Here is a 22,825-nt window from a genome sequence, read left to right as displayed (position 1 = left end):
AGTGACAGAATGGTATGTTTTATATATTAGATGTCCCCCAAAGCTCATGTGTAAGACAATACAAGAACATTCAGAGGTGAATTTATTGAATTATAAAAATTCCTAATCTAATCAGTGAACTAATCCCTTAGTGAATATAACCTAAGTGGCACCTGAAGGCAGGTAGTATGTGGCTGGAGAGAAAGGCATTGGGGGAATGCCTTTAGGTTATATATTTTGTCTGTGGTGAGATGAGTTTCAATTTCTCTCTCTTTCTCTGTGCTTTCTGATCAAGTTTTGAGCCACTTTCCTTCACCATACTTTTCTGCCATGATATTCTGCCTCACCTAGACCCATAAGGAATGGATCTAGCTATATGCAGACTGAAACCTCTGAAACCAGGAGCCCCAACATAATTTTTTTCCTCTAAAATTGTCCTTGTTCTTTTAGTCATAGCAGCAAAAAAGCTGACTAAAACAGTATTGTACAGTATTTGAAATTTTCTAAAGGAGAATATGTTAGGTATTCTTGCATTCAACCAAAAAAGTGTAACTATATGAGGTGATAGAAATGTTCATCAGTTTGATTGCAGAAATTATTTCAGAACATATGTGTATATTGAAAACTCACAGTGTATATTTTAAATATATGTTCATTTTATTTATAATTATTCCTCAGTATAATTGGAAAAAACATAATGATAAACATAATATAATGAATTGAATATATATTTTGAATTGGTTATGAAGCAAATAGTAATGCAGCCATTTATAGTAGTGATTTATAGCTAAAATAAACAATCTCTCTGAACTAAAATCCTGTTTATATGAAATTTATTATCTATGTTATTTTGACAAAGTTACATAAAGCAAGGAAAATTTAATTAAGTTATTTTCCTTACTTTATTCATCTGAAAAATGAATGTGCAGATAGTATTCAAGTCCTTTAATTTTGCTTTTATTTTCATTATTCTACAATTACATTATGATAATTAACTCTGTTTATTAGAGTTCTTTATTTTTCTAAAGACTAAACAATAGAATTAATGCTTTGCTTACCTCTATTTTTCATATTATCTTAAATCTACAAGTTCAGTTAGTAATTTGATTCTAAGTATATATGCTACCTTGTGATTTTGATATATTTACATTTTTCTTAATTTGTTTATTCATTTTATGATTATTTCTAAGTGAGCATTGCTTAGCAGACACCAATCTTTTGGCACTGTGATCTTGTCTCCAGCCTTTGAAACCATAAGAAATAAATGTCTACTCTTTATAAAGTACCCAATCTAAAGTATTTTGTTACAGAAAACAAACTAAGATAATTTCTTCTGTTTTGTTAATCAACTAGTGCAGTGTTGAATACTGAAAGTAGTTAAAAATGGTTAGATTTGAATAATGCTCTGATAACCCTGCTAATGGAAAATGGAACACTGGAAGCCCATTGTATGCAATGGCAAAATATTTATGTAAATCATCTTTAGCATTTTCCTGAGATAAAGTGTCTATAGCAGGTGACAAGTTATCATTATGTTTTAATGGGAATTTATGGCTATAGTGTGGGACAGGAAAAGCTGAATTATGGGATTAGTGACAAAGAATTTTGGAAAGATGGGACACAACATGTCAGAAACTGTCATACAACTGAATATTAATTAAGTCCTTCTCTAATAAATGAAGTTTACAACAGTCAGGTAAAAAAATGACCAGTATTGCAGATGTCAGTCTGCCTTATGTTCCTGCTATGCTAGTGATTGACCAATGGGCTCATGAATCCATTAATTAGCTAATTAATAAAGAATTAAGATATTAATGTTTTGTATAGGCTCAACAAACATGAGTTTCCCTTTAGCATATCTAATAAGACTTCTTCCAGTGCTATATTCCCAACTTTTGAACATAAAAGATAAACATTGTCCTGCTATGGTAGTATTCTCTCATGATCCAACCATCCCTTCATGGTATGTTGTTTACAATGAAGTATTCTCATCAGAGAGTAAGCACCAATTCATAATATGAATATGGTTCCCCACCTTCAGTGAAACAACATAAGTCTAAGGTGGAGTATTTGTGAAATCTGGAGGACTCACTTGTCAAGCAACCATTACTTCTATGTCCTTAGGTGCCTCAGTCTGGCTGGGCATGAATAACTGAGCCGCCACAAAGCCTTGTAGGTTCAAACAGCAGCTACTTTATTTCATCACTTACCGGCACTGCACGTGCGTTTTTCTTCAAATGCCACCCATGCGGCCTTCTCCCGGGACACAGCACACACCAACCGGAAATCCCTCCTCCGGAAATCCCTCCTCCGGCACTTCCCCAACCAATGGGAACTCTCTGGGAATCCCCATGAGAACTCCAAAGTAGCAGGCCTCCAAAGTAGCAAGCTGAGGCGGACAGCAAGGGGTCTAATATGCAATTGAATACACAGCTTAACATAACGATTATCATCTCAATGGCTTGCTGTTGTCACCTCTCAACCACTCCTCTGGCAAAAATGCCATGCATCATTCCGACTTGGCTATGGCTCTCAGTACTTAGGCACATGTTAATGGAATGTCACAGCAACACAATACCAACAAGACTATTTATGGTTCCAAAGTTTCAGGAACAAATTTTTGTTATCACATAGGCTGAAGAACCATGTCCAATTGAGGTGTTAATTGAAACTGAAGGAAATATAAAATTGACAGTGGAAGAACATTTCTTGTACCAAAAACTGACTCATATCCACTTGCAGAAACAAGAACTATAGTGACTGGATTATCCTTTCTTTGTTACGTATATATTTCATGATAATTTTACTTTTTCTATGTTCTTTGCATCAATGTTACAATGGTGATGATTATACCTTCCTTTTCAGAACTTAAATTACAGAATATCAAATTAAAAAATGAAATTGGTAAGAAAAAGAATAAATATCACTCAGATGTGAGAATTTCAGGTCTTCTATTTTTTGGAGGATCAGAAAGTCTTTATTTAGAAGAAGGATAAATGTATAATTTAGGCAGAGGCACAATGGTGCTTTTTTTATGGCAGCTGGAAAGAGAAATATGAACAAAAAGGAAGGCAAGAACTGTGAATATCCAAAGCTATGAGTTGTGTTGAATATCCTCCCCCCCTGCTAAATTCTGTCCTGCATCTCAGAAGCTGGAGACTGAAAATTAGTTTTTCTAGAATGCCGCAGTCTGGCTGCAGCAAAATAAACGGGGCGGGGGGTGGTGGTGACAAGCAACTTGTGTAGATTGATACAGCAGGAATGGGAGCCGTTTATTGTAGGACAACAGAGGTATTTATACATTCCACACAGCTTATCTTAATTAGCATAGACTACATACAGCAGTCAACCAATAATAAATCTCCACACTTAATGGCTAGCTGGCATTACTTCACAAACCACTCCCTCTGGCAAAATGCCAGGCGCCATCCAGACTTGTTTACAGACATTAACACTAGAATCCACTTCCTATCAGGTTTCTAGCTGGATTTCTTCAATTGGAAGCCTATGTGTGTAGAGCTGGAGTTTTGCTTCTGGTTTTTAAACATTCTCTTGAGGATCAGCTTTGGGACATGGGAGGCAAGTTCTGTGATGCCTGCACTTCTCATCCTTATGCATTATGTAAATAACCAGGGTTTGGCAAAATTTATCCTGGATGTTACCTGAAGAAGTATCTCTGTCACTCTTTCTCTAAATAGAAGTTTCCAACCATATAAAGAATAAATGTGAGAGTGACTCCAAATAAAACCTACATTTTGTTAGTTTCTATTTTCTTTAATATTCATTCTGTTTCTGTTTTGTGTTTATTGAAGAAAACATTACCAGGAATTCTGATCATAGAAATCACAAAAACATATTAGAATAGAAAGATTTTCCTAGCTTAAGTTAAAATCAAAACCCATAAAAATTAAGGGGTTTATCCAAGTGGAAATTTACTTTGTGTTGACTGGCACTAGAATCTATTATTCATGATTTCTAGTACAGCCTCCTTTCAAAGTTACAACTTACTTCGTGATAAAATAAACAACAAAAAAAATCATTAATCTTTAATGAATAATGTACCAGTATTTTTGGCACTAGAAAAAAAAGATGTGTGTGCTTTAAGTGAGGTAGACAGAAAGGACATTTATCAACCTATTGTACAGGGAACATTTTGTATAGGCTCAACAATGCAAAAGATAACAGTCTTCTGGTTTTTAAAGATTCTCCTAAGGATCACCTTTGTGAAGACTGTTATTCTTTATTTCTCATAACTAAGTCCTTATATAGAATCAAAGATCAATGATGCATTTAGAAATTGAACCTGATATAGAAAGAAAGATTGAGTAAGAGGATAATAATGGACCTAAAAATGCAAAAGCATTTAACTTTTAATAAATGTTTCTTAAATGATACAGCTGGAGGCACGGTAGAACTTGTTCATCACATAATTTTACTCACTTGATTTTGCTTATTAATTTTGCCTGTATACTGTTACCATAAGGGAATCATTTGTAAAATATTTCTTTTAGATTGGCACATGTCACCTTGAATACCAAGAGAATGAAGACAATGACAATATAAGTATTTATATCATATTTTAGTTTATATTTAAAATTTACTTTTACTTCCTTATATTGACCCAAGTGGATATTTTGTTTTCTTTTTCAGAAAGATTTATTTCACCTTTTTTTTTCTAAATACATTTATTGTTGTGACCTATGAAAAATGAAAATGTGGGTCCTCAGGAAAAAGATATTAAAAGTTTCTCAGCAGAGAAAAAACCATGTCAGGGGCCCTTCAAGAGTAATAAAGCCCTGTACAACTGTGTAGGTAACACGTGTATGATGCCAGCTCTACCACAGCCTACAGGAATGTTATTGGTTCCAGGTGATCTTCCTGGAAGGTCATCAATAGCACTAAGGAGAAATTGTGGCCCACTGAAACTGGGAAGGCTTTATGAGAGCCTTACTTGTTCTGAAACACTGTTAAAATGAAACAAAGTGAGGTGGAAATTGCTAAATTCACACCTCTTCTTTTGATTTTGCAAACAATATTTCTGAAAAAACTTCACTATTAATTTTTCACTGATCAAATTGTGTAAGAAATGAATTACTGACAGTTACAACAAGGGAGAGGAATATTTGACTTACTGGATTTCCATGCAGAGAAATCCTTTTTACCTTTCATCAAATTCTCCTCTAGATTTGTGTCATGGCCTCCTCCCTCCGAGCCTGCAAGTTAGGCGGAACTGTGACCACCGAAAGAACAGGCCCAGTGGCCCGCGGAGGGGCAGAGCTGCCAATCATGCATGCAAGTTAGGCTGACCTGCGACCCACCAGTAGAAGAGGCCCAGCGGACCGCAGAGGGGCAGAGCCGCCAACAGCGCCTGCAAGATAGGCGGACCTGTGACCCACCGGGAGAACAGGCCCAGGAACCCGTGGAGGAGCAGAGCTGCCCCACGCGCCTGCAAGGTAGGCCGACCTGCAACCACCAACAGAACAGGCGAGACCTGCAACAGACAGACAGAACAGGCCCAGCGTCCTGCGGAAGGGTAGAGCCGCCCCCCGCTCCCCGCGCCTGCAAGGTAGGCGGACATGCGACCCACCAGCAGAACAGGCCCAGAGGCCTGCAGAGGGACAGAGACGCCGCCCACACCTGCAAGGTAGGCAGACCTGCTACCTTCCAGCAGCACAGGCCCAGCGGCCTGCCGGCGTGGTAGGCACATTGCCCCAATTGGAGGAGGGGCAGAGCTCCCGCCCGTGCCTGCGAGGGAGACTTTGCAACTATACAGGAGCAATATAAATATATAGGGGGAAAATTCAATAACACAACAGTTTCACCAAGCAGAAAGAAACGTGAACAGTATGAAGAGACAAGGAAAGAAAGAACCACAAGCAATGCAGGTCAACTCAACTTTAGAAGAGGTAACAGCTGCAGCAGATGGAATGTCAGATAAAGAATTCAGGATATACATGCTTCAGATGATCTGGAGTATCAAGGAAGACATTAGACAGCAAAATCAGACAATGAAAGATCACTTCGACAATGAATTACACAAACAAATCCAGGAAGCAAAAGATCAACTATACAGGGTGATAGAGATTATAAAAAACATCAGACAATGAAGATAAAGTATTTCAACTTGAAAAGAACATAGACAGCTCAGCAAGACTGTTAAGAAACCATGAGCAGAACATCCAAGAAATATGGGATAACATCAAGAGACCAAATTTAAGAGTCATTGGGATACAGGAAGGAACAGAGTTTCAAACCAAAGGAATGAGCAATCTATTCAATGAAATAATATGAGAAAACACCCAGACTTGAAGAATGAGACAGAATCCCAAATCCTAGAAGCCTACAGGACGCTGAATGTGCAAAATCATAAGAGATCCACACCTAGACACATTATAATGAAGATGCCCAACAAACAGCATAAGGAGAGAATTTTAAAAGGTACAAGAGAAAGGAAGCAGATTACATTTATGGGTAAACCAATCAGGATAACAGCTGATCGTTCAACATAGACTCTGAAAGCTAGAAGATCCTGGAATAACATATTTCACACATTGAAAGAAAAGGGGTTCCAACCAAGAATTGTGTATCCAGCAAAATTAAGCTTCAGGATGGAAGATGAAATTAAAACTTTCCACGATAAACAAAAGTTAAAAGAATTTGCAGCTAGAAAACCATCTCTCCAAAAAATCCTTGGCAAAACATTACAGGAAGAGGAAATGGAAAATAACAATGAAAACCAACAATGGGAGGTAGGACAGTAAAGGGGGGAAATAATCAAAGAGGAAAACAAACCATGTTTAGTAACATAAATAAACAAATATGGCTGGAAGACAACCCATATCTCAATAATAACCCTAAATGTTAATGGCTTAAACTCACCAATTAAGAGACACAGGCTAGTAGAATGGATCACAAAACAAGACCCAACAATATGCTGCCTACAGGAGACGCATTTAATAGGAAAAGACATACATAGAATGAAGGTGAAAGGTTGGGAAAAATAATATCACTCATATGGACTTCGGAAACAAGCAGGAGTGTCCATACTCATATCAAATAAAATAGATTTCAAGCCAAAGTTAATAAAAAGGAATAAAGAGGGACACTACATACTGCTCAAGGGAACCATACACAACAAGACATAACAATCATAAATATATATGCCCCAAACAATGGTGCAGCTATGTTCATCAAACAAACTCTTCTCAAGTTCAAGAGTCTAATAAACCACCATACAATAATCATGGGAGACTTCAACACACCTCTCTCACCACTGGACAGATCTTCTAAACAAAAGTTGAATAAGGAAACTATAGAACTCAATAACACAATTAATAACCTAGACTTAATTGACATATATAGAATATACCACCCAACATCAAGCAGTTACACTTTTTTTCTCAGCAGCACATGGATCCTTCTCAAAAATAGATCATATATTATGTCACAGGGCAACTCTTAGACAATATAAAGGAGTAGAGATAATACCATGCATCTTATCTGATCATAATGGAATGAAACTGAAAATCAACGATAAAAGAAGGAAGGAAAAAGCATGCATCACTTGGAGAATGAACAATAGGTTACTGAATGATCAATGGGTTATAGAAGACATCAAGGAGGAAATTAAAAAATTCTTAGAGATAAATGAAAACACAGACACAACATATCGGAATCTATGGGACACATTGAAAGCAGTTCTAAGAGGAAAATTCATTGCTTGGAGTTCATTCCTTAAAAAAAGAAAAAAACAACAAATAAATGATCTCATACTTCATCTCAAAATCCTAGAAAAAAGAAGAGCAAAACAACAGCAAAAGAAGTAGAAGGCAAGAAATAATTAAAATCAGAGCTGAAATTAATGAAATCGAAACAAAAGAAACAATTGAAAAAATTGATAAAACTAAAAGTTGGTTCTTTGAAAAAATAAATAAAATAGACAGACCCTTAGCCATGCTAGCGAAGAGAAGAAGAGAGACAACTCAAATTACTAGCATACGAGATGAAAAAGGCAATATCACAACAGACACTTCAGAAATACAGAAGATAATTAGAAATTATTTTGAATCCTTATACTCCAATAAATTAGAAGATAGTGAAGGCATCGATAAATTTCTTAAGTCATATGATCTGCCCAGATTGAGTCAGGAGGATGTAGACAACCTAAACAGATAAATATCAATTGAGGAAATAGAAGAAACCATCAAAAGACTACCAACTAAGAAAAACCCAGGACCGGATGGGTATACAGCAGAGTTTTACAAAACTTTTAAGGAGGAACTAATACCAATACTTTTCAAGCTATTTCAGGAAATAGAAAAAGAGGGAGAACTTCCAAATTCATTCTACGAGGCCAACATCACCCTGAATCCTAAACCAGAAAAAGACACTTCAAAGAAAGAAAAGTACAAACCAATATCTCTAATGAACCTAGATGCAAAAATCCTCAATAAAATTCTGGCGAATCGGATACAAAAACATATCAAAAAAATTTGCACCATGACCAAGTAGGATTCATCCCTGGGATGCAAGGCTGGTTCAATATACGGAAATCAATAAATGTTATTCACCACATCAATAGACTTAAAAATGAGAACCAAATGATCATCTCGATAAATGCAGAAAAAGCATTCGACAAAGTACAGCATCCCTTTATGTTCAAAACTCTTGAAAAAATAGGGATAACAGGATCATACCTCAATATTGTAAAAGCAATCTATGCTAAGCCTCAGGCTAGCATCATTCTGAATGGAGAAAAATTGAAGGCATTCCCTCTAAAATCTAGAACAAGACAGGGATGCCCTCTCTCACCACTTCTGTTCAACATAGTTCTCGAAACACTGGACAGAGCAATTAGACAGATGAAAGAAATTAAAGGCATAAAAATAGGAAAAGAAGAACTTAAATTATCACTATTTGCAGGTGACATGATTCTATACCTAGCAGACCCAAAAGGGTCTACAAAAAAACTATTAGAGCTAATAAATGAATTCAACAAAGTGGCAGGATATAAAATCAACATGCATAAATCAAAGGCATTCCTGTATATCAGCGACAAATCCTCTGAAATGGAAATGAGGACAACCACTCCATTCACAATATCCTCAAAAAAAAAATAAAATAATGGGGAATCAACCTAACAAAAGAGGTGAAAGACTTATACAATGAAAACTACAGAACCCTAAAGAGAGAAACAGAAGAAGATCTTAGAAGATGGAAAAATATACCCTGTTCATGGATAGGCAGAACTAACATCATCAAAATGGCGATATTACCAAAAGTTCTCTATAGGTTTAATGCAATGCCAATCAAAATCCCAACGGCATTTCTTGTAGAAATAGAGAAAGCAATCATGAAATTCATATGAAAAAATAAAAGACCCAGAATAGCAAAAACAACTCTAAGCAGGAAGTGTTAATCAGGCAGTATAGTGATACCAGACCTCAAACTCTACTACAGAGCAATAGTAAATAAAACAGCATGGTACTGGTACCAAAACAGGCGGGTGGACCAATGGTACAGAATAGAGGACACAGAAACCAATCCACAAAACTACAACTATCTTATATTTGATAAAGGGGCTAAAAGCATGAAATGGAAGAAGGATAGCATCTTCAACAAATGGTGCTGGGAAAACTGGAAATCCATATGCAACAAAATGAAACTGAATCCCTTTCTCTCACCATGCACAAAAGTTAATTCAAAATGGATCAAGGAGCTTGATATCAAATCAGAGACGCGCCGTCTAATAGAAGAAAAAGTTGGCTACGATCTACATACTGTGAGGTCGGGCTCCAAATTCCTCAATAGGACACCCATAGCACTAGAGTTAATAACTAGAATCAACAAATGGGACTTACTCAAACTAAAAAGTTTTTTCTCAGCAAAAGAAACAATAAGAGAGGTAAATAGAGAGCCTACATCCTGGGAACAAATCTTTACTCCTCCCACTTCAGATAGAGCCCTAATATCCAGAGTATACAAAGAACTCAAAAAATTAAACAATAAGAAAACGAACAACCCAATCAACAAATGGGCCAAGGACCTGAACAGACACTTCTTAGAGGAGGACATACAATCAATCAATAAGTACATGAAAAAATGCTCACCATCTCTAGCAGTCAGAGAAATGCAAATCAAACACCCTGAGATACCATCTCACTCCAGTAAGATTGGCAGCCATTAGGAAGTCAAACAACAACAAGTGCTGGCGAGGATGTGGGGAAAAGGGTACACTTGTACATTGCTGGTGGGACTGCAAAGTGGTGCAGCCAATTTGGAAAGCAGTATGGAGATTTCTTGGAAAGCTGGGAATGGAACCACCATTTAACCCAGCTCTTCCCCTTCTCGTTCTATTCCCTAAAGACCTAAAAAGAGCATGCTACAGGGACACTGCTACATCGATGTTCATAGCAGCACAATTCACAATAGCAAGACTGTGGAACCAACCTAGATGCCCTTCAATAGATGAATGGATAAAAAAAAAAGTGGCAGTTATACACATTGGAGTATTACTCTGCATTAAAAAATGACAAAATCATAGAATTTGCAGGGAAATGGATGGCATTAGAACAGATTATGCTAAGTGAAGCTAGCCAATCCCTAAAAAAACAAATGCCAAATGTTTTCTTTGATATAAGGAGAGTAACTAAGAACAGAGTTGGGAGGAAGAGCATGAGAAGAAGATTAACATTAAACAGGGGTGAGAGGTGGGAGGGAAAAGGAAAGAGAAGGGAAATTGCATGGAAATGAAAGGAGACCCTCATGGTTATACAAAATTACATACAAGAGGAAGTGAGGGGAAAGGGGAAAAAAATCAAGGGGGAGAAATGAATTACAGTAGATGGGGTAGAGAGAGAAGATGGGAGGGGAGGGGATGGGGGATAGTGGAAGATAGGAAACGCAGCAGAATACAACAGACACTAGTATGGCAATATGTAAATCAATGGATGTGTAACTGATGTGATTCTGCAATCTGTATACGGGGTAAAAATGGGAGTTCATAACCCACTTGAATCAAAGTATGAAATATGATTTGTCAAGAACTATGTAATGTTTTGAACAACCAACAATAAAAAATTAAAAAAAATAGATTTGTGTCATATTGAAGTATAGTATATACTACATGTATATACTGTATAGTATATGTGGGACAATACTGGTAAAGTATAATGAGACAAAAGAAGACCTTTTGTCTCAAGGCCATACCTGATTCAAACATTTTTGTGACTTTTCCCAAATATCACTCAGAAACCTTTTATCAGATTCTGATGTTTATATGATTTTCCCTTGTATGATTTTGTACATTTTAAGAAGCTGAATTTTAAACAATACTTTCTTCTTTTCTATTTCCTTTCATTGTGGCCTCATCAAGTTCAACATCTGATTAACCAAACTCATTATCAGATCTTCTAAGTTCTTTCTGGCTTGAGAGTAGCTTTTAGAATTTTGTAGATTATTTATTTATTTTTTTCATCAAGGAATATTAGTGAATATTTTGAAATGTTATTTAAAACTCATTATATTTTTTTTCCAAATTAGAGAAACACTGATTAGCAAATTTCATCCTGTGTGACTTTTATAAGAAATTGAAGAAAAATTTAAAAGTCAAAATTAAAACTATATTTTGTTCTGTTTTTGCTACAGAAAAACAAAACAAAAAGGCAATGTAGACCTAAGTAGGGAAATAAAAAATGTATGGACACATGAGGAATTACTTATTTTCTGTCACCTGGAATGATATTATTAAGTTCATAAAAAAATTCACTAATAGAATACAATCTGGTTTTCACTATTAAATATCAATATTAAACATAGGATATAATCAGTAAGAATAGCTGGACCTTTTGCTTTTAATCATCTGTAATAATTTTGTACATATTTTTAATTCAGTAGAATTGACTGACATTTACTTTGATAGGATGAAGAACTAATTTATGAGTTATAAATGTTAAAGCTTATATTTGAGGGGTATATTATTGGCAACTCAGTTTCCATTAATTTGTTTCTAATTGAATTTTGACTATATAAGTTTATTATTTCCAAATGTATTGAGTCAAGATATAAAAGCTTAAATTTCTATTCTTTCATTTCCTTCAGGATAAGTATTCTGTCTGATTTTCTATGGAAAGTGACTCAGAAAAAAATAAAGATTAAAAATGTTTAAAAAGGATGAACTTGTTAATTGTGAACATAATTATTGTTCAAATTTAAGCAAGGCATATGACTTAGTTATTTAAAACTATTTTTCTCAAAATTCAATATTTATATTGTAAAACATCTTATTTAATACATAGTTTATTGTACTGTATGGCAAATACTCAAGCAAGGGTGAGTAAAATATGATCCCTGATCTCAAGGAGGTAAAAAAATTAGTGTCACTTTGCATTCTCTTTATTCAAAATTCATTAAATATTTTATTTACAATAGAAGCTGGTGGAGATAACATAACCTAAAAGGACAAAGAACGAAAGACCACATGTATCTTAGTTTAAATAATAGCTTATAAACATTTCTGGACCCTTGTTCCCCCTGCTTTTGATTACCTCTGAATAAATAGTACACCATATTAATACCAATATTAAAAATGCTGCTGGTTCCTGGTTGTGGCTGCTTTCGTGTTACTTCCAGAATGCACTCTTGAACTTTACCTAATTATTCTTGAACATTCTTAAAAGTTGTCTTATGTACACACAAATAAAATGTCCTGTTCCAGTTGCAGAATGGTGCAAAACATTGTTTTAATCTCTTGCTCTGATTCTTCATTTCATTCTGTTGTCCAGGAAGTCTGACCCTTTCACTACAAATTCTGTTGATTTTTTAAATGCTAATGGCTGTATAAACTTGGTGCTTCTCCACACACATAACTCTAATACTTCTAAAAGTACCAGATTGTTGCTGCACTTTTTTGGCATGTTCAATATGTCAGTGCTCTGCAGGGTTTGCTGAAAAGTAGACCAAAGATTATACACCAACATATGGCAATGAAGTACAACAATCAAAAGGGTGCACTGTGATAAAAGCCACTTCATGTTCTACTTCTAACTCTTTCTCCTTTAGGTTTTGTTATGAGCCTTAGGGCCAGACTTGGCATGTATGAGAAGGGAACAATCCATCTTTTCTCTTTACCTTTTCCTGCATTCAGACCTTTAAACTCTTATGATTACTTTACTGAAATGTTCATCATATATGTCATGTATGTGTGGATTTGTTTTGTGATCTGAGTTTATACTACATAGTTAATTTAGTCTAAAAATGATTAGAGACAGGTGCCATGGCATGACTGTAATCCTAGGTATTTGTAAGGTGGACGGGGGAGGATCACTTGAGTCTACAAATTTATTAGACTGAGCAAAATAGTGAAATACTGTTTCAAATAAATAAATGAATGAGTAAATGAAATTGTTTAGGGAGGTTATAGTTTGCTTTGTATTGGTACTGATATTTTATTATATTATATGTGATTAACTATTGATAGCAAGCTACTATTATCAAGTATTTTACTTTGCTTAAATTTAAACACACAAGCAGAATTTAAGGCATTCAAAGTTCAGTGTAGCTGAATCATCTTCAAAAATTATAAGTAACAATAAAAGTGGTGCTACATGATTATATTTAATTGATTTATACTAAATTCAATATTTATAATTCTAAAAGTTGTATTGAACACATACTATATTCCACATTATGATGAAGATAGAAACAAAAATGAATAAAATATGGTGCTAGGTCTCAAGGAGATAAAAAATGAATGTCACATCAATAATTCCCAGAATTATACTTTACTTAAAAGATAACAGTTAAATAATTCAACAGTATAAGGAAGAGCAACAGGTGAAAAAATGGAAAATTTAATTTTTACACCCTTAGAGTGAGAACATAGTTCTATATTCTACTCGATTAAGAGAACACAACTCTGAATAACAAAATCAAATCAGTATTCTGAATACTGTGCTAAGTTGTTAGTTTTTTTTTTCTTCCCTCAAGTGTAAAATTGGTTAGATTTTATAATGTTAAGTGAATCTGTATGTCTCCAAATTATACAGCAAAATATACTATGACATCCTTGTGAAATAGTTTGAAGGATTTGAAGTGAATGAACATAAATAAGGGAATTGAAAAGAGGATGAAAAGGGTAATCATTACGGATAAGGTTGTCGTCAATCAGGAAAATGAACTCTAGTGGACAGTCCAAGTTCCTGCCTCAGTGTCTTCTTAACCAGCAATTTTTAGATAGAACTTGCTGAAGATAATCATAATATATAAAATGATTTATGAGTGACATGTAGGTTAAAAATATAATAAGTATATAGAAATAGAGAATCAGCATAAAAGAAAATTTTGACAGGCTGAGGCAATCGTCCAAACTGCATAGATGACATATAATATAGCTGAATGAACAGTCTTTATTTCCAGTACAGTATAGACATGTTTCTAAAACATCAAATACAAACAAACCTCAGGGATTTATTAAATGGAAAAAAAAATAAGAACATAAATTGATTATCAAACAACATAATGATTAGTTTGATAGTTCTAATTAAAATTATTGCAATGGCCTTCTTTATAGATGTGTTGGTCAGATAACACCTGGAACCTCGTGTTCAGTTCTGAACATAACAACATAATGGAACTTGCACTGAACTTGTCCTAAGCTAGGTGGTGTGAATATCAAAGAGAAGGAAGACAAGAAAAGAAAAAAAAATTATTGATTTTTTGGTTATGAATATATTTTCTTAGAAACTTTCTTCCATTTACACTTTACAAATATCCTATAAAATAGGTAATATATTTGAAATAAAAAATATTTAAGCAACTGTCCAAGGTTACAGACTTGGTAAGGGCAAAACCTAACTTTGAACCTACATGAACCTGATTGTCAATGATTATGACTTTGACACTATGATGCTGCTGCACATTTCCTTTGTTAAATTAATTTTCTTGAGCATCATATTTGCAAAAATTTAATAAAAAATTGAAGGCTTATCAGGTGCCTATCATTGTGGATAATCTCTACTTTGAAGACTCGTAATCTCACTTTGGTTCCTGACCTCAAAGTATGTAAATCCTAAAATTAAAGAAGTAATAACTTACCGGTACTCAATTCCCCTTTGAGTAAATTGCTGTGTTTGTTTATACATGCTTTGTTTTGCTTCATTTTGGATTTTACTCTCACACACTCATAAAGCCAGGTTCAGATGTGCTGCTTATATGTAAGACACATTATGTACAGGCTTCTGGGATGCTTTACTTATAGCACAGAATTTGAAATTAGCTCAAGAGGCACGTACTTCGAGCAAATGTTCAGCTTTTCAGCTGCTGCTTCACACTCTGCCAAAGGAAGAGGACTCAAGAAACCAGGAGTGTGATGTTTTATGTCCTCACCACTTTAGTGTCTACACTCTACAGGAGCCTTTAAACATGAACAATGTTTGTAGGGTTTGAGCTAGTCCATTCTTTAGATTATTAACTGTTCTTACAATGAGGAGAGATTAAGAAGTGGACTAAAGTTCCAGATGCATAGTGTATTTGGCATCCAGCCTCAATTCTCACAGTTAACAACTTCATCTTTCTGACTCCTTTTAGATTAGTTATGTGAATGTCAATTGAATTTTATAACTAAATGTGCTGATATAGGTTTGAAAATAAAACTTAGATGAAAACAACATTTCTGCTGATTTTTATCATTTTTTTCTATCAAGCAAAGTTGCAAAAATGTGGGCTTTTCTGTTCCACCATACCTAATCTGAGCTCCAGCATGTAGATATTCAGGGGACAATCAATAATCTCTTCCTTCAGCTTTGGGCCCATGATTCAAGGGCCATTAAGCACACAGAGTTTAAACTAATGGTTCCTGTGGCAACTTCCTAAATGTCCCTCCTTTCCTTATAGAATAGAAGGAGTAGATACTCTAGCCAGATAGATCTGTTCTATTCTGAAAATTAATTCCAGAGATATAGTCTTCCTCAGCACTTCAACAATTTTTACACATCTCATTTTATCTATTTAAGAATTTTGCTTCTAAAATAGTAGTTTTTGTTTTATTTAGAAAGTGAGAAAGGAAAAATTTCTGGATACATCTTGCTTAATGCCACCAAATTCTCTCTTTTGGGCAGTCAAGTCTGATGGAAGAAAAGAAATAACCATTCCCAGTGACTATATCACAAATGACCCTAAGAGGATATAGTGATACACAGATGAAGGAACTGTTAGATCTGCCTGCAAGATCACAGAAGGCATTATAGTAAGCGAGACATTTGAATATGAAACTGAAAAAGAAAAAAAAAGATATCAGAATGACACGTGAAAGTGGAATATTTTAGCTAAAATAAAAGAGGAGAATAAATGCATGGCAGGTTGAAAGTTCATGATGTATTTTGAGAAACACAAATTTGCTTGTGTTAATGAGAACTAGATAAACATTTGGACATTGTGGGGACAAGACTGAAAGGGACAAGTGCATAGCCCCCTTCTATTTCTTGATCTTCATTCTGAGCCAGAATGCAAAGTAATTTAATGTTACTAATGAAGCACCAAAGAAGGGATTAAATAAGATAATCCTTTTTTCCTTTTTTTTTCACAGAAAATATGTCGCTATTTATAATTCCTTAAGTATTAAAGCATCTATAAAATTAAAGAATAAGTATTTTTATAGCTATGGACATAAATATAGAAATAGTAGGTAAAATTTAAGAATACCAATTGTGATAATTTAAGATATTTTTCTAACTTCTTTGTTTTTTCTCTGTATTTGGGATATGTTATGGTTAGATATGAAGTGTCCCCTGAAAGTTCATGTGTAAAATAACACACAAATGATTAGAGATGAAATAATTGGGTTATAAAAAGCTTAACTTAATCAGTGTATTAATCCACTGATAGATTAACTGTGTGATAATTGTAGTGTGTGGCTTGAGGACATAGGTCACTGAGGTTCTACCTTTGGGGTTTATATTTTGTCTCTGGTGAGCAAAGCTGCTCTCCTGCTTCCAGATTACCATATTCTATATTGTTTTTCTCTTTCACACCATTCTGCCATGATGCTTCAAGTTGGACTTATGAAGAGCTATAGAGTCAGCTGTCTCTGGACTGAGACATCTGAAACTATGAGCCAAATAAAACTTTTCCTCCTCTAGTTGTTCTCGTCAAATCTTTTGGTTATGAATACATATTCTTAGCTGTGTCTTTGTACTCTTTCCACTTAAAGTAAGTGGACACATTTGGTGTGCACTGGTCCATTTGACTTCCTTTGGAAAAATATGTGATTTAAAGGATCAAGGTGGAAATTCCAAAGAAAGATTTAAACAAATATTGTTTGGTTTATCTTCTGAGATTTCTCTTATCAGCTATGAGAAGAAATTCTTGTGTAGTTGATTCTTTCAAAGATACTGGGAAAAGATTGAGCAAGTCTGACTAACACACAAATTCTGAAGCCATGACCTTTGAAATCCAATAAAGCCATAGTTTATCTGCATATCAGTAAGAAAATAAGAAAAGTTTATTATTGTTTGTTACTAGGATTTTGAGAATTTTTTGAAACAAAAAACCTAATTCTCCAGGAAAGCCTTTTAGCAATCCATTTTCTCTTAAATGAACAGAAAAACTTTGGAGGAATTGTCTCTAAGAGTTTTAAATAGAGGTGAACATTTATCATTCTTTAGCCCAAATGCTACGTTCATATCCCTGTTATGCACCTTCTACTTGGAAAACTCTAAAAGTCACTTAGCACTTCCCATTATATGAAGTATGCATCAGATGGCAGGAAGAATGACCTTCTACAAAATTGTTGGATTATTGTGCCTCTTGTTTGAAATACTTCAGTGCTTCCATGTGTACTTATAAGGAAACCCATGCTTCATATAATACCTGCATGGCTCCCTCCTGCTTCTTCATCTCCATTCTGTGCTGTGCTGCACTTTTTTACCACTCTTGAACCACAGGAAACATTTTTGTATTAACAACACGCTAATCTCATTCTCATATGGTGTCATTGGAATTCCCTTCTGCCAGGGAGAGTTTTCCCCTGGCTCTTTTCATTGTTGGTCCTTTATCATCTTTACGTGATCAGTTTAAATATATCTTCCTACAAGAAACTTTGTTATTTATGCTGTCACTATCTCTTAAAAGTATCTCTCTAAAGTAGTATTTGCTTATTTTCTGAATTTTCTCTCTATACATGTACATTTGATGAAGGCAAGAATCATTTTTTGTGTTATTGATTATATTAGGAAATTTTATATTTGCTTAGTGAAAAGGAGTAAAAGAGTAAATCACTAAATCTGTATATTGTAAGAGAAATAATAGGGCAATTCTTATTATCAGATAAGATTGAATAACATGAATTTTATGATCAATTTTTACAAAAAAATCTCTCAAGTGCATACTTTATGAAAATTTTACTAGAAGTAATTGGAAGAGTATCTCAGTTCATTCTTTCTGTCTTATAAATATGGTTAACCTTAATCTAACTTGGGCAAACAAAAAGTGGAATTTCCACTTAAAGGTAATGGTACTCCTTTAGTATTATGAGCTCCCGAAATTATATAAAAAAGAAATCTATAAAATCATACTTCCTCGCCTGCAAGGTAGGCAGACCTGCGACCGACTGGCAGAACAGGCCCAGGGATCCGCAGGCGTGGTAGACACCGCACACCAATTGGAGGAGGGGGAGAGCAGAGCCGCCGCCCGCGCCTGCAAGGTAGGCAGACCGCCGCCCGACACTGCAAGGGAGACTTTTCAACTATACAAGAGCAATATAAATATATAGGTGGAAAAATTTTCAAAAACACAACAGTTTCACCAAGCAGAAAGAAACGCAAGCAGTATGAAAAGACAAGGAAAGAAAGGACCACAAGCAATGCAGGTCAACTCAACTTTAGAAGAGGTAACAGCTGCAGCAGATGGAATGTCAGATAAAGAATTCAGGATATACATGCTTCAGATGATCTGGAGTATCAAGGAAGACATTAGACAGCAAAATCAGACAATGAAAGATCACTTCAACAATGAATTACACAAACAAATAGAGGAAGCAAAAGATCAACTATACAGGGAGATAGAGGTTATAAAAAACAAATAAACAGGAATCTAGAAATGCAGGAAGCAATAAACCAACTTAAAAACTCAATTGAGAATACTACCAGCAGAGTAGAACACTTAGAAGATAGAACATCAGACAATGAAAACAAAGTATTTCAACTAAAAAGAACATAGACAGCTCAGCGAGACTGCTAAGAAACCATGAACAGAACATCCAAGAAATATGGGATAACATAAAGAGACCAAACTTAAGAGTCATTGGGATACAGGAAGGTATAGAGGTCCAAACCAAAGGAATGAGCAATCTATTCAATGAAATAATACGAGAAAACACCCAGACTTGAAGAATGAGACAGAATCCCAAATCCTAGAAGCCTACAGGACACAGAATGTGCAAAATCATAAGAGATCCACACCTAGACACATTATAATGAAGATGCCCAACATACAGAATAAGGAGAGAATTTTTAAAAGCTACAAGAGAAAGGAAGCAGATAACATTTAGGGGTAAGCCAATCAGGATAACAGCTGATCTTTCAACACAGACTCTGAAAGCTAGAAGATCCTGGAATAACATATTTCAAACACTGAAAGAAAATGGGTTCCAACCAAGAATTGTGTTTCCAGAGAAATTAAGCTTCAGGATGGAAGATGAAATTAAAACCTTCCACGATAAACAAAAGTTAAAAGAATTTGCAGCTAGAAAACCATCTCTTCAAAACATCCTTGGCAAAACATTACAGGAAGAGGAAATGGAAAATAACAATGAAAACCAACAGTGGGAGGTAGGACACTAAAGGGGGGAAAATAATCAAAGAGGAAAACAAACCATGTTTAGTAACAGAAATAAACAAATATGGCTGGAAGAACAACCCATATCTCAATAATAACCCTAAATGTTAATGGCTTAAACTCACCAATTAAGAGACACAGGCTAGTAGAATGGATCACAAAACAAGACCCAACAATATGCTGCCTACAGGAGACACATTTGATAGGAAAAGACATACATAGAATGAAGGTGAAAGGTTGGGAAAAATCATATCACTCATATGGACTTCGGAAACAAGCAGGAGTGTCCATACTCATATCAAATAAAATAGATTTCAAGCCAAAGTTAATCAAAAGGCATAAAGAGGGACACTACATACTGCTTAAGGGAACCATACACCAACAAGACATAACAATCATAAATATATATGCCCCAAACAATAGTGCAGCTATGTTCATCAAACAAACTCTTCTCAAGTTCAAGAGTCTAATAGACCACCATACAATAATCATGGGAGACTTCAACACACCTCTCTCACCACTGGACAGATCTTCCAAACAAAAGTTGAATAAGGAAACTACAGAACTCAATAACACAATTAATAACCTAGACTTAATTGACATATATAGAATATACCACCCAACATCAAGCAGTTACACTTTTTTCTCAGCAGAACATGGATCCTTCTTATATATTATGTCACAGGGCAACTCTTAGACAATATAAAGGAGTAGAGATAATACCATGTATCTTATCTGATCATAATGGAATGAAACTGAAAATCAATGATAAAAGAAGGAAGGAAAAAGCCTGCATCACTTGGAGAATGAACAATAGGTTACTGAATGATCAATGGGTTATAGAAGACATCAAGAAGGAAATTAAAAAATTCTTAGAGATAAATGAAAACACAGACACAACATATCGGAATCTATGGGACACATTGAAAGCAGTTCTAAGAGGAAAATTCATTGCTTGGAGTTCATTCCTTTAAAAAAGAAAAAAAAACAACAAATAAATGATCTCATACTTCATCTCAAAATCATAGAAAAAGAAGAGCAAAACAATAGCAAAAGAAGTAGAAGGCAAGAAATAATTAAAATCAGAGCTGAAATTAATGAAATCGAAACAAAAGAAACAATTGAAAAAATTGACAAAACTAAAATTGGTTCTTTGAAAAAATAAATAAAACCGACAGACCCTTAGCCATGCTAGCGAAGAGAAGAAGAGAGAGAACTCAAATTACTAGCATACGGGATGAAAAAGGCAATATCACAACAGACACTTCAGAAATACAGAAGATAATCAAAAATTATTTTGAATCCTTATACTCCAATAAATTAGAAGATAGTGAAGGCATCGATAAATTTCTTAAGTTATATGATCTGCCCAGATTGAGTCAGGAGGATATAGACAACCTAAACAGACCAATATCAATTGAGGAAATAGAGGAAACCATCAAAAGACTATCAACTAAGAAAAGCCCAGGACCGGATGGGTATACAGCGGAGTTTTACAAATCCTTTAAAGAGGAACTAATACCAATACTTTTCAAGCTACTTCAGGAAATAGAAAAAGAGGGAGAACTTCCAAATTCATTCTACAAGGCCAACATCACCCTGATACCTAAACCAGACAAAGACACTTCAAAGAAAGAAAAGTACAGACCAATATCTCTAATGAACCTAGATGCAAAGATCCTCAATAAAATTCTGGCAAATCGGATACAAAAACATATCAAAAAAATTTGTACCATGACGAAGTAGGATTCATCCCTGGGATGCAAGGCTGGTTCAATATACGGAAATCAATAAATGTTATTCACCACATCAATAGACTTAAAGATAAGAACCATATGATCATCTCGATAGATGCAGAAAAAGCATTCCACAAAGTACAGCATCCCTTTATGTTCAAAACTCTAGAAAAACTAGGGATAACAGGAACATACCTTAATATTGTAAAAGCTATCTATTCTAAGCCTCAGGCTAGCATCATTCTGAACGGAGAAAAATTGAAGGCATTCCCTCTAAAATCTGGAACAAGACAGGGATTCCCTCTCTCACCACTTCTGTTCAACATAGTTCTCGAAACACTGGCCAGAGCAATTAGACAGATGAAAGAAATTAAAGGCATAAAAATAGGAAAAGAACTTAAATTATCACTATTTGCAGGTGACATGAGTCTATACCTAGCAGACCCAAAAGGGTCTACAAAGAAACTATTAGAGCTAATAAATGAATTCAGCAAAGTGGCATGATATAAAATCAGCATGCATAAATCAAAGGCATTCCTGTATATCAGCGACAAATCCTCTGAAATGGAAATGAGGACAACCACTCCATTCACAATATCCTCAAAAAAAAAATAAAATACTTGGGAATCAACCTAACAAAAGAGGTGAAAGACTTATACAATGAAAACTACAGAACCCTAAAGAGAGAAACAGAAGAAGATCTTAGAAGATGGAAAAATATACCCTGTTCATGGATAGGCAGAACTAACATCATCAAAATGGCGATATTACCAAAAGTTCTCTATAGGTTTAATGCAATGCCAATCAAAATCCCAATGGCATTTCTTGTAGAAATAGAGAAAGCAATCATGAAATTCATATGGAAAAATAAAAGACCCAGAATAGCAAAAACAATGCTAAGCAGGAAACGTGAATCAGGCGGTATAGCGATACCAGACTTCAAACTATAGTACAGAGCAATAGTAACAAAAACAGCATGGTACTGGTACCAAAACAGGCGGTGGACCAATGGTACAGAATAGAGGACACAGAAACCAATCCACAAAACTACAACTACCTTATATTTGATAAAGGGGCTAAAGGCATGCAATGGAGGAAGGATAGCATCTGGGAAAACTGGAAATCCATATGCAACAAAATGAAACTGAATCCCTTTCTCTCGCCATGCACAAAAGTTAATTCAAAATGGATCAAGGAGCTTGATATCAAATCAGAGACATGCCGTCTGATAGAAGAAAAAGTTGGCTATGATCTACATACTGTGGGGTCATGCTCCAAAT

General features: G+C 34.9%; 1 pseudogene; it reads left to right on the top strand.

Moving 5' to 3' along the window:
• The first annotated feature begins 5,269 nt into the window (after positions 1 to 5,269).
• Positions 5,270 to 22,825, top strand: part of LOC114086860 (dynein regulatory complex protein 8 pseudogene) — a 30,584-nt pseudogene continuing 13,028 nt past the window's right edge.

Source organism: Marmota flaviventris, chromosome 6 (genome assembly GCF_047511675.1).
Source record: "Marmota flaviventris isolate mMarFla1 chromosome 6, mMarFla1.hap1, whole genome shotgun sequence".
Classification (NCBI taxonomy): domain Eukaryota; kingdom Metazoa; phylum Chordata; class Mammalia; order Rodentia; family Sciuridae; genus Marmota; species Marmota flaviventris.
The sequence above is the reverse complement of the archived record's forward strand: the minus strand, read 5'-3'. Positions and strand labels throughout refer to the sequence as shown.